Source organism: Natator depressus, chromosome 7 (genome assembly GCF_965152275.1).
Source record: "Natator depressus isolate rNatDep1 chromosome 7, rNatDep2.hap1, whole genome shotgun sequence".
In the NCBI taxonomy this organism is placed as follows: domain Eukaryota; kingdom Metazoa; phylum Chordata; order Testudines; family Cheloniidae; genus Natator; species Natator depressus.
The window spans coordinates 96,439,624-96,453,804 of record NC_134240.1 but is presented as its reverse complement, the minus strand read 5'-3'; the positions used below and the strand labels follow the sequence as shown (position 1 = coordinate 96,453,804).

The following is a 14,181-nucleotide window of genomic DNA, read 5'->3' as shown; positions in this document are numbered from 1 at the left end:
CTACAGATGTATTTTCCCCTCTCCTCATATCTTTTCATTCTGTCCAACTCACTGTGGTCAGTAGAATAGGGTTATTTTTAAAAACCCGATTAATTTTTTTCCTACTGCTAGTGTTAAAAATGAATGCATAGAGAGATCAAACAAGGAGAGATTAAAGAGAGAGAACTGTAAACAGATCTAAAAATAGATCCTTGTCTCTTTAAGTCTCATGAATCTGTTGCCCACAGTACAGCTTAGTTTCTTTAAAAGGAACAAGCCCCTTCATTTCTGTTGATGATAAAAGCACTGTTTATAAATCTCCTGATGAAAGCAGAACATAGTTTAAACACTGTACTGTAGAAGATGTTGGCATCTGTTAAGGATTTTTGTGTGAGAGAGTGAGTGTCAGATGTTCTAAGACTTTTTCCAAATTTTTCAAAAGTTTATTTCCAAGTCACTCTCAGCACATGGTACATTTAACATTTTTTCAGGATTGTCTGGTTCTGAATTCCACTGCTTTATTTATTAACCAGCCATGTGTGTAGAAGAAAGAATTTTAAAAATCATAGCTCACATTTTTTTAGCCTTACCCTAATGCTTGAGAGGTATCTGTTCTGTAAACAATATGTGGCAGAGAGCTCAAAGGAAATGAGTAAGCCCCTTACAGTGAGACACATTTTAGCAGCTTGCTTAGCTGAGTGCTTCTTGTTTATTTGTTAAAATGCATTGCCAAATATGGAGTGAAGCTTTACTCAGAAGAAACTGCTTCACCAAGGAATTGATTCTGTCTCACTGACTCAGGGCTGTGTAGAAGAGATAAGTAGTGTCTTGGCTTCTTGAGTTATCAGAGTCACCAAATCATTACTTTTTTCCAATGACTGTCTCAGCTCCACGGAATACCTTGTCTGAACTAGCAGGGGAAATAAAACAATAATAGGCCCTGACTCTTTCATCCATTTTTTTTCAGTTTCTCATTTCCTTTTCTCTATCAGCAGCAGTGAGAAGCTTTGCTCTGCAATCCCACCTATAAGGACCTCAAATCCTTTTGGAGCACAGACTTGGGAACCCTGTTCTGGGACCTGATCTCTGGTGAGTTCATTTGCACGGGGGGTGCTGATCCTGACAACTGAAGAGAGACTCATGAAATGGCTAAAGCATTGTAGGCGGAGGACGGGAAGTAGTTGGCTCACTTTGAATGCATCCCTCTTCCCCCCTCCACACACTTTTGTTATTGTTTGTAAAGGCCTCATAGAGAACAGTGGTATTTATGCCTAGCACCACTACAGGTCATGACATTACTTTTAGATTCTGGTTTTTTCCCTTTGACATATAGAAGTGTGACAGAAAGGTGTGTGGGAGAAAAAGTACAAGATCTATTGTGCATTTTACCACTCCCCCTTCCTCTCAGAAGAGAACACATACTTAAGTGTGGAGGTAACAGTGTGAGTGGTTTAAAGGTATCAGAGCTCCAAAAGGAAAAATATAGACAGTGGGTGAAATCTTGGCCTTTTGAAGATAATAGGAGTTTTGTCATGGACTTCAGTGCAATCATCCAGTGACATCAATTACATAAAATCATGTACTTTACTGCTCTGGGTGGAAACATAAGCTGCACCACTGATGTCAGCTAGTAACCAGCCTTAGTTTACAAATGATGCCTACCACCTGCAATGTTCCAGTGGTCTGGCACTTCACAAATAAGTGAAGGCAATGCAGTAGGACTTGTTCTGTTGAGCAGTTGGTTATGGAGAGGCAGCACAGCTGTGCATCAGTGGAAACACCACCTGTCAGTGGGGATGCAAGTCTCATTCTGCTGGTTCTGCACCAACATATAACAAAAGTGTTGACCACAACACAATCACGGACAACACCCTTGTGCAAAACAGATGCCCTCAAAATGCCCTCATGTGTGATCACAACTCCCATTGACTTCAGTGTGTGTGTGTGTGTATATTTGATGGGAGGATTTGGCCATGGAGGGCTTTCTGCACAACTGTAGAGCTCCAAAGCAAAGTCCCTGGCACATGGGTCAGATAAACATTATTCTAGGTTAATTAACCAAAGGCTATCAGTCGTCTGTGGGTATTCACAGATGAAGGAAATACCTCCCCCGCCCCCCCCGGCATTCAGGCAAGGGACCTAGAGATCAGTAGGAGGTGAAGATGTTTCATGCCATTGGAAGTTCCTTGGAAGCCATTTACTGCACAAGATGCTATCTAAATACTTGTTATTGTTTTACAGTTATTATTTATTACCCATGACTGTGTATCCATACATGTTTCCCACTGAGCAGTGCACCACACCTCAGGAGGAGGCAGACATTTTCGTGTGCCACCCACAGAGCTGCTCAGAAATTCCAAGCTACTTGCAGATGCAAAGCACGCTACCATGAGCTGTAGCTCACGAAAGCTTATGCTCAAATAAATTGGTTAGTCTCTAAGGTGCCACGAGTACTCCTTTTCTTTTTGCGAATACAGACTAACACGGCTGCTACTCTGAAACCTACCATGCTCAAGTCACTTTTTGATTGTTGATTGACTAGAGTGAAGCAAGGGGTTAAATTATGCTGCCAATTTTGTTGTTTATAATGTAACTATCTCCTTTGCCTTCGTGAAACTGAAAGGGCTCAATCTGATGTAAATGTGGTAGCTCAAAGAAAGAGAGATCAGAGTCTCTGAACAAGCCCCATAGGGGAGGAAATGGAAAATTACAGATTAAGGGAGGGTAAATCTGATTTCAGAAAAGGAAGGTCATACCTGAATAATGTAATGGAATTTTAGCTGATACCATGCTGCTTAGCTAGACAAAGCAGGGGGGGAAATAGAGCAGACAGGCACTGTATGCCATAATTAGAGTACATGTAGTTCCCTATCAAAGGCATTAGCAAAATATAAGGTGTGGAGTCATGGAAAATATGGAAAGCTGGCATGCTGGATTCAAAACTGGCTAAACAAGGGATAATCATATGCTGCTTCTGCAGGTGTATAATTGAGAAGTATCAATTATGTATAGCTGGTGCATAAGAGGATTATTGAGTCACAGAAAAGCTTTCTTTGTTTGGAAGAATTACCAGTTGAGAGTTATTCCCATCCATTCCCCATTATGTAAACATTATTTGTGTATTTATGTTGGCTTTTCATTTTTGAAGATGGAAATGCATTTGCTAAGCATATTCATGTTTCAGCACTGCAAGTAGTTTAACCACTTCACTGCTGGTCCTTCATGCCAACTGCTATTCTGCTAAGTTCCATGGAAAGCAGAAGAAACAATCTTTTGTTTATCTATCCATATGTCACTAAGAACACTGTTGGCACTCAACAAATAATAAATCATAAGTCAGCAGCCGAACAAAAAGTTCATTCTGCCAATATGCATTCTGTTTTGTTTCTCCAAGCCTGAATATTAGCACAAGTATTACACAAAGACTTTGTTAAACAATTAGTATGCTTTACTATTAATTATTGAGTTCTTTGTGGTAGGGACACAATTTTCCTATATGTGTACAGCGCTTATCATAATTTAGGTTGCAATAGCACCCAAAATGTACTAATTTAATAGCATGACAGTGTTAGGCCAGACTGTCTACATTCTGGTTCCTAATGGTCAGAGCAGAAACCGGAATCAGGAGTTTAGCCAAGGATCAGAGGTGTAATTGGAGCTGATGGTCAGGAGCAAGGCATAGGGGCAGGAACCAAAGACCAGACAAGGATCAGGCATGGAGCAGGAGTAAAGCAGGAACGGGGAGTTGGGGCAGGAGTGAGGCAGGAACAGGACAGGAGCATAGCAGGAAGAGCATTGGTTACAGAACACAGGAGACAGGCAAAGAACAGGGTCCAATGCAGCAGCAACCGGGAGTCTGTGTGATTGCTCAGAGAACCCACCCAGATCACATCTTGGCTTAAGCGGGTGCTAGCCAATCAGGTACTCCTGGCTTTCCAATAGGTGTTCCAATAGGACTTCCTCTGCGGCCTGACCTTCCAAGATTAGTGAGGTACTCCTTTGTCTGTCTCCCTTGGTGACAGCGAGGCAGTATCAGAAACCTAGGGCCCAACAGTTCCAGTTTCTAGACCAACAGAAACCAGGGACCTGCACCCTTTCATCCTTACACTGCCTGTGCACTCCTCCAGGGTGGCACTGACCCTGGCTTGCTGGGATGATATCAGCTTTTCCACTAGCTTGGGGACATGGATATAGGCACTCAGGATCTTTCCTTGGGACTGTAACCTTCCTAGTCTGTGAGATACTGAAGGCAACCTTGCCTCAGATGGGATTCAAGGATTCCGTGCACTATATAATCTTGTGCCCCTGAATCTCGACTGGTGGAGGCGTTTGTTGAAGCTGATCCAGAAAGGGATTCTCTACATAGGGCTTGAGGTGTGATGTATGGAATACGGGATAGATGAAGTGGGACTATTGAAGTTGCAACTTAAAACACTACTGGGTTCACCAGCTGGTAGATTTGGAAGGGACTGAGGAACTGATGGTCTAACTTCTGAGAAGGCTTGTTTGTCCCAAGGTGTTCTTTGGAAAACCAGACCTTCTGGCCCACAGCAAATGCCTGACATTTGGGGTTGCTGGTCCGGAAATCACTTGTAGGCCTTTTTAGCCTCTTCCAGGTGACTCTGGAGGAAAAGTATCTTGGATATAGTGAATTCTGGACCCAATTGACAGACTCCAGATAATGCAGTGTGGAAATGGGGATGATATCCATAATTTGAAAAGAAGGAGCTCTGTCCTGTGTAGATGATAGGTATTACTTTTAAGAGAATTTGGTATATTGTATCAGGGAAACTCAGTTGTCTTGATGGAAGTTAATAAAGCACCAGTACTTGATTGACCCTCACCAAATGCCTGTCGATATGGCTGTGATATATGGTAGAGGTGGATGCATTAGGCAGAGTGTCTCCTGCCAGAAGCGAGAGACAAATTGTGGCTCTCGATCAAAGATGATTTGGTCTGGAAGCCTCTGGAGGTGGATGATGTGCACCACCAGCAGCTGGGCTGCTGCTTCATCCAAAAGCAGATGGCTGCAGGGAATGAAGTGGGCCACCTTAGTTAGTTGGTCTATGAGCATTCGGACTACAGTGTGACCCTTGGAGCCTGGGAGTTCCAAAACAAAGTCCAAAGTGATTGAGATCCAGAGTCTCCAGAGGTTTTAGGATGTCAAGGAGTTTCCCATGAGGCATCTTAGTACAAACACATGTAATACAGGAGTCTACACAGTCTCAGACTTCAGTACACATACCAGGACACCAGAAGAAATGAGCAAGAGTGCAAAAAGTCTTGAGGTGACTAAAGTGGCCTGTGAGCAAGGTGTCATGGCATAAATGTAATTGAATGCGTAACTGTGATGTATGTCACCCTGTTCCATGTGGATTGTTGCACTTTGGCCATTCCCTTCTCTGGGAGTCTTCTCAGCAGAGGTGGCCGTCTGCAGGCATGTCCAGGGAGGTCAGGTGTTAATGAATTTACAGGTCTTCAAGAGATATGGGGTGATTCCAGTTGGGCTCTTCATTTCCCTGGTAATATTCCCCTTTATGTGATGGGGCATCTGCTTTCGCATTTCTGGTTCCTGGATGGTATGAAAGGGTGAAGTTAAATTGGGAGAAGAATAGTGCCCACCTGGGCTGTCTTTGGTTCAGTGCCTAAGCCATCCAGAGATATTCAAAGTTTTTATTGTTGGTGAAGACCTATAGTGGGCATCAAGCTGCCTACAGATTAGAATTGTCACTGTTCAAAAGAGGATTTCACAGCAAGCAGTTCTCTGTATAGTATTTCATAGTTAATTTCAGCAGGTGTGAGCTTGTGAAATTAGTATGTGTAAAGGTTCAATACCAATTGGGGCCCAAGCCTTTGGGACAAGACAGCACCAAGAGCCACGCTTGAAGCATCTGCTTCCACCATGCATGGCTCAGTGGCACCCAGATGTGTCACAATGGGGGCTGTTATGAAGGCAATCTGGAGCTAATCAAAGGCTCACTGTGCTTCAGGTGACTAAATGAACTTGGCAGACTTGCGGAGAAAGGAAGTTGGGGAGGCCTTTTGCCCCAAGAAATTCAGAATGAATCGCCAATTAAAAAATGTTGAATCCCAGAAAGATCTGCAGCTCCCAGATGGCCTGGGATGCTTCCCAGTTGTGGATTGCTTCAGCCTTCTGAGGGTCCATATGATACCCTTCAGGGAGATGATATACCCCAAGAACTCAGTGGACGGCTGGTCACTCATGCATTTTTTGAGTTTCACATATAGTCCACATTTCTGTAATATTTCCAGGATGAACTAGGTGTGTTTATTGTGATGTTAGGGATCCTCATAAAATATCAATATCATCCAGGTAGATGACTAAGATTTCCCTGAACATGTCATACCAAGTGTTGGAAGGGGGTGGGAGTACTGGTTAATCCAAATGGCATGATCACCTCCTCAAAGTGCCTCCAATGAGTCCAGAATGCTATCTTCCTTTTGTCCTCCACTTAAACTCTCCCCAGATTGTAAACCCAGCAGAGGTCTAATTAAATAAAGATTTTGGTGGATCACATTCAGTCCAGTAGCTCTGAGATTAAGGGCAGGGGCTGTGAGTTTTGGATTGTTATCTGGTTCAAAGCCTGATAATTTACACAGAGGCATAGCATTCCATCCTTCTTTATCACAAAAAGGTCCAGGGCCCCTACGAGGGAAGTGGCTAACCAGATAAAGCCCTTCACTAGGTTTTCTTGGATGTGTAGGCCCAAAGGGCTTTCAGTTATGGTTCTGACATAGGGTATATCCACCCATAGGGAACATGGTTGTGGATCTATGTGTCAATCATAATTCCATTGTGGAGATAAAATGTCTGCATTTTTCTCTTCAAAGACTTCCAAGAAGTCTTGATACTTGCTAGGGGGATGGTGTCCTGTGGGCTAGGCCCCAAGGCCTGGGTTTTTTTTCCTAAGTGTCACAGTCCTGGGTGTAGCTCTAAACACAGGGCTAGAGAATGGGACTCAGTGGGTTGCAGGCAGTAACTGAAAGAAAAACTGATCTTTTCCATCAGGAAATAATGGGGTCATGCTGCACCACCAAGCAATGCCAAGAATCAGGGAAAGTGTAGTGAATGGATTGCATTTAGTTGCATAACCTCTCAATGTCCCTAGAAATCAATATCTAAGGGCACAGTTTTGTAGGTCACCAACCCTGAAGACAAGGGACACATAGATAGTTTTGACAGGATACAGCCCACTCTTGGGCTGGAGGGGGCTGCACAAGGTTACCTCGGCATTGCTGAAATTTGCTGCAGCCCTGGAGTCAATCATTGGCGGTGGAAGGGTGTGGCTAGATCCAGGAGGCAGATCTGTATCAGAGCTTAGATATGAGGAGAAGCCCCTCTGGTCTCAGTTCACGTCTGGGTGCCCAGTCAGGAGGTAGTACCAGGATGGTACTGTGAAAACTAACAGTTCCCTTTACCTTGTCCTTACCCAAGCCAGCTCCCCTTACCTTGCATGGGCCTGTTAAGTTTCCTGGCAGCTTTCTGATCAAGCAGGAGGTGAGCATGTGTCTAGATGCCCCCCAGTAGATACACAAGTTCATGCAATAGATATACAAGTTCCCCTAATATCATCAGTGCCTTTTCTTCCAGGGTCAGGTGGCAGCTTAGGTCAATCGGTATTGCCTCAGGGGTTGGTACACATGGCTTTGGTTCAACATACAGTGATGGGGGTGGACCCACACTTTCTTTCTTTCTTTCTTTCTCATAATTGGGTGTCAATTCAGAGAGCTATGTCAATGAAAGCATTCATTTGGGAGAGGCTCTTGACATGGGACAGTTAATCCTTCATCTCTTCACTCAAGCCTCACCAGATTTGGTGTGATTGGGCTGCCTTATTCCTTTCCACATCTGCCACCAGTCACTGAAAGTGAGTGGTTTATGTGGTGGCGGGTCTCTGCTCTTGCCAGAACTTCCACAGTGCCACTTCAGTGGTATGGGCTCAGTGAGGGTTGTCGAATGTAGCAGAGAATGCTTGTATGAAAGTGTCCCAGTTGGTGAAAACTGCGCTGCCCTCTTCTAAGAGGGACGAAGCCCAGTCCAATGCTTCCCTTGTAAGTAGGCTCACCACCAGTCACCATTGAGCAGAGATGGAATCAGAGTCAGGAGTCAAGGCAAGGGTCAAAGCTGTAGTAGAAGCCAAGGGTCAGGAGAAAAGCTCAGGGGCAAGAACCAGAGACGAGGCAAGGATCAGGCATGGAGCAGGAGTAAAGGAGGAACTAGAAGCGGGGGCAGGAGTGGAGGAGGATTCAGGAATGGGGTTTGACACACATCCTAGGAGACCGGCAAAGAGCGGCGTCTGATCCAGCAGCAACAGGGAGCCTGCACGGTTGCTCAAACAACTCATCTGGGTCACTTCCTGGCTTCAGTAGTGGATGTGAGCAAATCAGATGCCCCAGGCCTTAGTTGTTCTCACAGTGCTTTCTGTGAGGCTTGACCTTCCAAGATGAGTGAGTTGCTGCTTCATCTCTCTCCATTTGTGGGGGTGATGGAGTTTCGGTGACCTAGGCACCCCACAGTCCTAGGTTCAAAGCCGGCTGAAACCAAGGACCTCTGCCCTTGGATCCTTTCAGATAGATCTTGTATTTCTAGTGGGAGCTCCATTTCCCTCCCTTGGTGCTTACCCATCCCCACTGGAAACAAAGGGCTCAAACTTAAGAGGGGTTGGCTGCTTTCTTTAAGCAAGAAGAAAATCCCTCTTCCTGAAAACATTACTTTAAACATTCTCCAGCTATTTCCAAACAAATCGGCCTTTACATGGTAGCAATGATGGAAACATTTAGGAATTAAGGCCTAGTTTTATAAAGGTATTTAGACTTTCAATGAGACTGAGGATCCTAAGTGCCTCTGTCACTTTTAGAAATGAGACTTAGGCCCCTAAATCACTTAGGCATTGCAAAGCTTAGCGGCGCAATGACTAAATACCTTTAAAAATCTGGGACTGAGTCTTAGTAAAGAGTAGGCTTCTGCAGTCATGACCTGCAGTGATAGTCATGTTCCTCTGCAATAATTAAACTACCAAACACAAGAGTGAGGCTAGTGAGTATGGGAGACAGATCTCTTGTAGCTGGATCATGATTCTGGAACTAATTGCTGAAAGAGATCAAAATGCCCATGTATTTCTCTGTCTCCAGAATGATTTGGTAATATATTTTTAAAAATCCCAGTAATAGGAGAAAGGTGAGTGGAGAATAAAACACAGAGATCTGTATATGTCACTTAAAATGTGTAAAGTGATGAGTTCTCAACTCCCACCGATATCAAAAATCTAATGGTTGATGGGGCTGTGTATTTTATACAAGCTCTCTGCAAATAAGGGACTTTAATATTAAGTTATCAGTATTTGGGAAAATTATTTATGGATTTAATATGCGGTCAGACTAGATTGTCATGATGTTCCCTTCTGACCTTAAAGTCTATGAGTCTGACATTTTAGAAAATGAAACTCTTTTAAAAAATAAGTAATAAAACAATTAAGAAATGTTGCTTGGCCTAATTTAACAGAATCTTAAATCCAAGATGACGTGTGTCAACTGAATAATTCCACACTGCTACATTTTTTCCATGCAAGTTATAAATTGTGGTAGAAAATAACCCATTCAAGATGGCACTGGTGGTCTAGTATCTGTAGCAATGAGCTGCCAGTTGGTGTGAATGACACATAAGGCAGAATTGTAACTTTCTGTCACCTGTAATTTGTTTCACATGTAAAATCCAAAGTCCAGCTGAGTTGTAGATTTCAAACTGTGAAATATCTTCCATAACTACATCTTTTTAAAAAAACCAGTGAAGTTCTGCATAATGTCTGAATGATTTACTATTCCATTCTAGATGGGATGGCGTGGCTTTACCCACAACTGCATAATCAGAAAAGGTGTATATGTATCAAATAATCTGTTACACTAAACAAAACAAACAAACAAACAAAAAAAGTAAAAGTCTAAGCACCAATTCCTCCTAAAATAGAAAACTATATGGCATAGACACTATTAGATGCCAAATTTTAAGTAAATCTGATATGCTGCAGAAGGCCAGACAGGATCAGGATCTGTAATAGTTGTGTACTGATCTGATGGCAGTCTGGAGGCTGTTGGTTCATGGGATTGAATGTATTTATTGTTTTTTATTATTGCTAAAATTCAGCTGTTTTACAGCTTTAGTTATGTTGTTACTGTTTACTATTGCATGTATTTGAATGAAAGGGTAACTCAATGTCATTGGTAATTTAGCCCTGGCAACTGTAGCCATTTTGTATTATCACACACAATTGAGCAGACCTGTAAGACGGTAAATAGAGAGCTGTACATTCTTAAAAGTTTTCTGTTTCTGGCCTTCTCTGCTCTGAAGGAAATGCTGAATGTAGTCCAGCTTTGTCTAACTTCCCTCTGGGTACTGTTATCAGGGCTGTTACTAGCAAATATTATTAAATTGCAAGATTAAACAGCTGAAAAGTTTCTGGATGGACCTTGACCAGGCTGGGGCTATTAGGAGTTTTTCAAAAAGGCATTGAGGGTAAATGGTGAGACTTTGACTGGAGAAATAAAGTGCATTGCCAAAGTCAGAGTCAAGACTTCTATGAGCCTTTTAATAGGAAGTTGGCTAAATTAAAGGTATTAGTGTAAAAGGGAACTATCCAGAATACGGAGTCTAAAATTAGAATTATTAGCTCTTTTTTTTTTTTGTTCATGAGCACACTTGCCGTCCCTCTGCTTTATCCATTTGTGTGAGCAGGGATGATACTGATATACTGACTCACTTTAGGTTGTCAGTTTTCTAATCGCACAAAACCGAACACACTAGGCCCTACCCCCGGCTCACTACATTCCCCACACCTTGGTGGCTTGCTTTCCCCCACCCTCACTCACTTTCACTGGGCTGGGTTGAGGCAGGAGGTTGAGGTGTGGGATTGGGTGAGGACTCCGGCTTGGGGTGCGGGCTCTGGGGTGGGGCCAGGGATGAGGGGTTTCTGGTAAGTATCTCTCCTCACTTGGCGTCTGGCTGCTGACCTAGCATTTTTCTCAAAGTCCTCACAGCAGAAAAGGAGTTCCAGGGCACAGAAGGCATTTTTAGTGCGCAGTAAGCATGTCCACATAGTGAGTTAGCACAGAGTAGCCAGTGCACTGTAAATTCACACCCTAGCTTGAGGCACACTAACTTCACCATGTAGACAAGCCCTTACTCTCTCAGCCACTGTCCTCTGAGAGTCTCAGTTAAGAGTTGGGAAAGAGGGTAGGTAGACTTCTATTGCTATTGGCAATCTGAGGATGATATTGCCTTGAGTCCCAGTCTGGGAGTGGTTGCTGGTCAGAGGTCTCAGGGTGTGGCAAGGAAGGGAATTCTCCTTGAGTGACTCACCAGAAAAGCAATCAGCAGTGTCTCTCCCTTGAGAGTTAGTGTTTGTAACAAGAAAGTAAAAAATTTAACACATGCAGAAAGTAAAACTGGAAAACCATCTAGACTGGGGTTCATCTAGTCCAGTAACCCCAGAGTGGAGAGCCTAAGGCAAACTCCCCTCTCTTTCCCATACAGCCATTACTATGGCCCTGAGCTAAGGCAGAGGAAAGCTGAGCTGAGTAACTCCTCGTTCACTGGGAACCAGGCAGTGCCCTGGCATGCTGTCACAGCTTCTTCATCCAGTAGCATGGCAGCAGGGGAACAAGCTCCCCATACATGCTGCTTTCCTTGGCAATGTGATTGATGGCAAAATACTGCTCTCTCAGGCCTCTTTCTGACACAGCTTTGGTGTAAAAGAGAGGGAGGGGAAGCTGGTGAGAGCACCAGCCAACACCTTCAAAGAGAGGAGCATGGGAGTAGCTAGGGAGCCTTCTATGAATAGGGGGAGAAGGGCATCTTTCTGAGAGGCAAGCACTTCCCTCAGTTCCTGAGTAGCTCTTGAGAAGCAGCACCCAGCTACCTGCAGCTGTGTTTGATTTGTTTGGGTGAGGGAGTAGTAAAAGTTGGTAAAGAAACCAATAGTTGGTAAACTATTGGGAGGTTTAGCTCAAAACTCCAAGATTCTCCATGTCATTTTATATAAGTGAACATCTACCAAAGTCTTTCTAACCCTAGATTACATGGTAACAACTGAATGAAACTTAAAGGACACCCAGACTTCTTTCAAAATGTATTGTTTAAACAGTTAACGTTAAAACAACCATTAACTCCCTTCCTTTTCCCTAAAACAATACAGTGGCCTTCAACAAGCCTTTGCACTATTGCTGCTTTATAGCCAGGTCTTGATCCATCTAATTATGTGCAGAGGAATTAGGGGGCATAAAGTAACTACATATGGCCCTATCCATGGGACTTGTAGAAAAGCCACAATTTAGTCCTCCTCCTTAGTATATTTTAATTGCCAAACCATACTCTTAAAACTTATTTCTCTTATTTTGAATTTTGATAAATGGTTCCAGTGTTAATTGCTGATTTTCAGTATCTATTGGTCCACTGAATATATCTTCCAAATGTGCTACTTTATCTAGGCACACGGGGCTGAACTTTGCAAGCCTCAGTAATAATTCTATAATTAAGATTGTGGGGAGCTTTTTACTTGAAACAGAACCAAAATCCCTCTCTCACACACTGAATTTAGTCTTCACATTTACTACAACTTCTTTCCAGAGGCAACTGAATTTTCTAGGATGTTTTCTAGATAAAATGCTTCCTAACCTTTGCTAGAGAACTTTAAAATCATTCAGTTTTCAAACTGAACACCATGCGTCTGCCTTTCCCCCTTCACTATTGCCAAGCAACCAAACAAACCACTCCAAACTGCATTCCCTTTCCATTTTAGTATACCAAACCTTAATTCTGATGTTAGACTTCCTCATGGAGAAATAACAAATTATAGACTTATACCAGGTGTATCTATCAGTAAAATATCATCATCTGTCTGAGGCTGGAGTTAAGATTTTTCATTTGAATGTGGGTGTGAGGAAATAGATGTGTGCTTTGTGTGGTGGCTTCAGATTCTCAGAGTCTATTTTGGTATCATGATGTTTGGATGGAAAGGAACGGGAGCTGACGTTAGTGTGCGGGTGACTGTTAGTCTAATGCAGGGGTGGCCCGAGGGACATATCTGGGTATGGAAATTTTATGGGGGCGGGCCATGAATGCTCATGAAACTGGAGGTTGGGGTGCGGGAGGGGGTGAGGGCTCTGGGGTGGGGCCAGAAATGAAGAGTTCAGGGTGCAGGAAGGGGCTCTGGCCTGGAGCAGGAGGTTGGGGTGTGGGAGTGTGTGTGCATGAGGGCTCCGGCTGGGGGTGCAGGCTCTGGGGTGGGGATGAGGGGTTGGGGGTGTAGGAGGGTGCTCCAGGCTGGGACCGAGGGGTTCAGAAGGCAGGAGGAGGATCAGCGCTGGGGTGCAGGAGGGGGGCAGGGGTGCAGGCTCCGGGAGGCGCTTACCTCAAGCAGCTCCCAGAAGCAGTGGCATGTCCCCTCTCCGGCTCCTACATGGACGTGTGGCCAGGTGGCTCTGTGTGCTGCCCCATCTGCAGGCACCAACCCTGCAGCTCCCATTGGCCGTGGTTCCCAGCCAATGGGAGCTGTGGGGGTGGCGCTTGGGGCGGGGCAGCGTATGGAGCCCCCTGGCTGCCCTAAGTGTAGGAGCCAGAGAGGGTACATGCCGCTGCTTCCGGGAGCCATGTGGAGCCATGGCATGTGTGGAGCGGGGGCAAGCCCCCAACCCTGCTCTTTGGCTGGAGCACCAAAGCGGGGCAAGCCCCAGACCCTGCTCCCTGGTGGGAGCTTGAGGGCCAGATTAAAATATCTGAAGGGCCCGATGCGACCCCCGGGCTGTAGTTTGTGCACCCTAGTCTAATTTTTGCTAGTGTAACTCTCATATCAGAAACCATAACCCTAAGTTACCAAAGTTTTTTGTTTGGTTTAAGATTGAGTTTCAGTCTGAACTCTGAATGTTTTTTGATGTCTTGTTTTTGAGGTTTAATGCCACGTTTAATTATCTTTTAGTTTTGTGGTTTCATAGAAATCATGAAAGCCTTCTTGCCACTACTGTGGTTCTTAAGACTGGAGCAGTATCTGATGAAAAAGTGCAAATAGCTCCAGGTGCTGCTAAGAGACTCAGACATTTCTCAGCAACTACCTATCTGGCCCATTGGAATGGCAGCAGTAACATCCTAGGGCTCAGGAACTCCTTTGGGCTGGGAAAGAGTGTGAACTTCCC

At 44.2% G+C, this 14,181-nt stretch overlaps 1 long non-coding RNA gene across 1 annotated transcript in view; it reads left to right on the top strand.

Moving 5' to 3' along the window:
• The first annotated feature begins 856 nt into the window (after window positions 1–856).
• LOC141991676 (uncharacterized) overlaps window positions 857–14,181 on the top strand; it is a 37,285-nt gene continuing 23,960 nt past the window's right edge. Inside the window, exon 1 of the long non-coding RNA XR_012640428.1 lies at window positions 857–1,068. This is a non-coding gene — a long non-coding RNA (uncharacterized LOC141991676). The remainder of the gene's footprint in view (window positions 1,069–14,181) is intronic.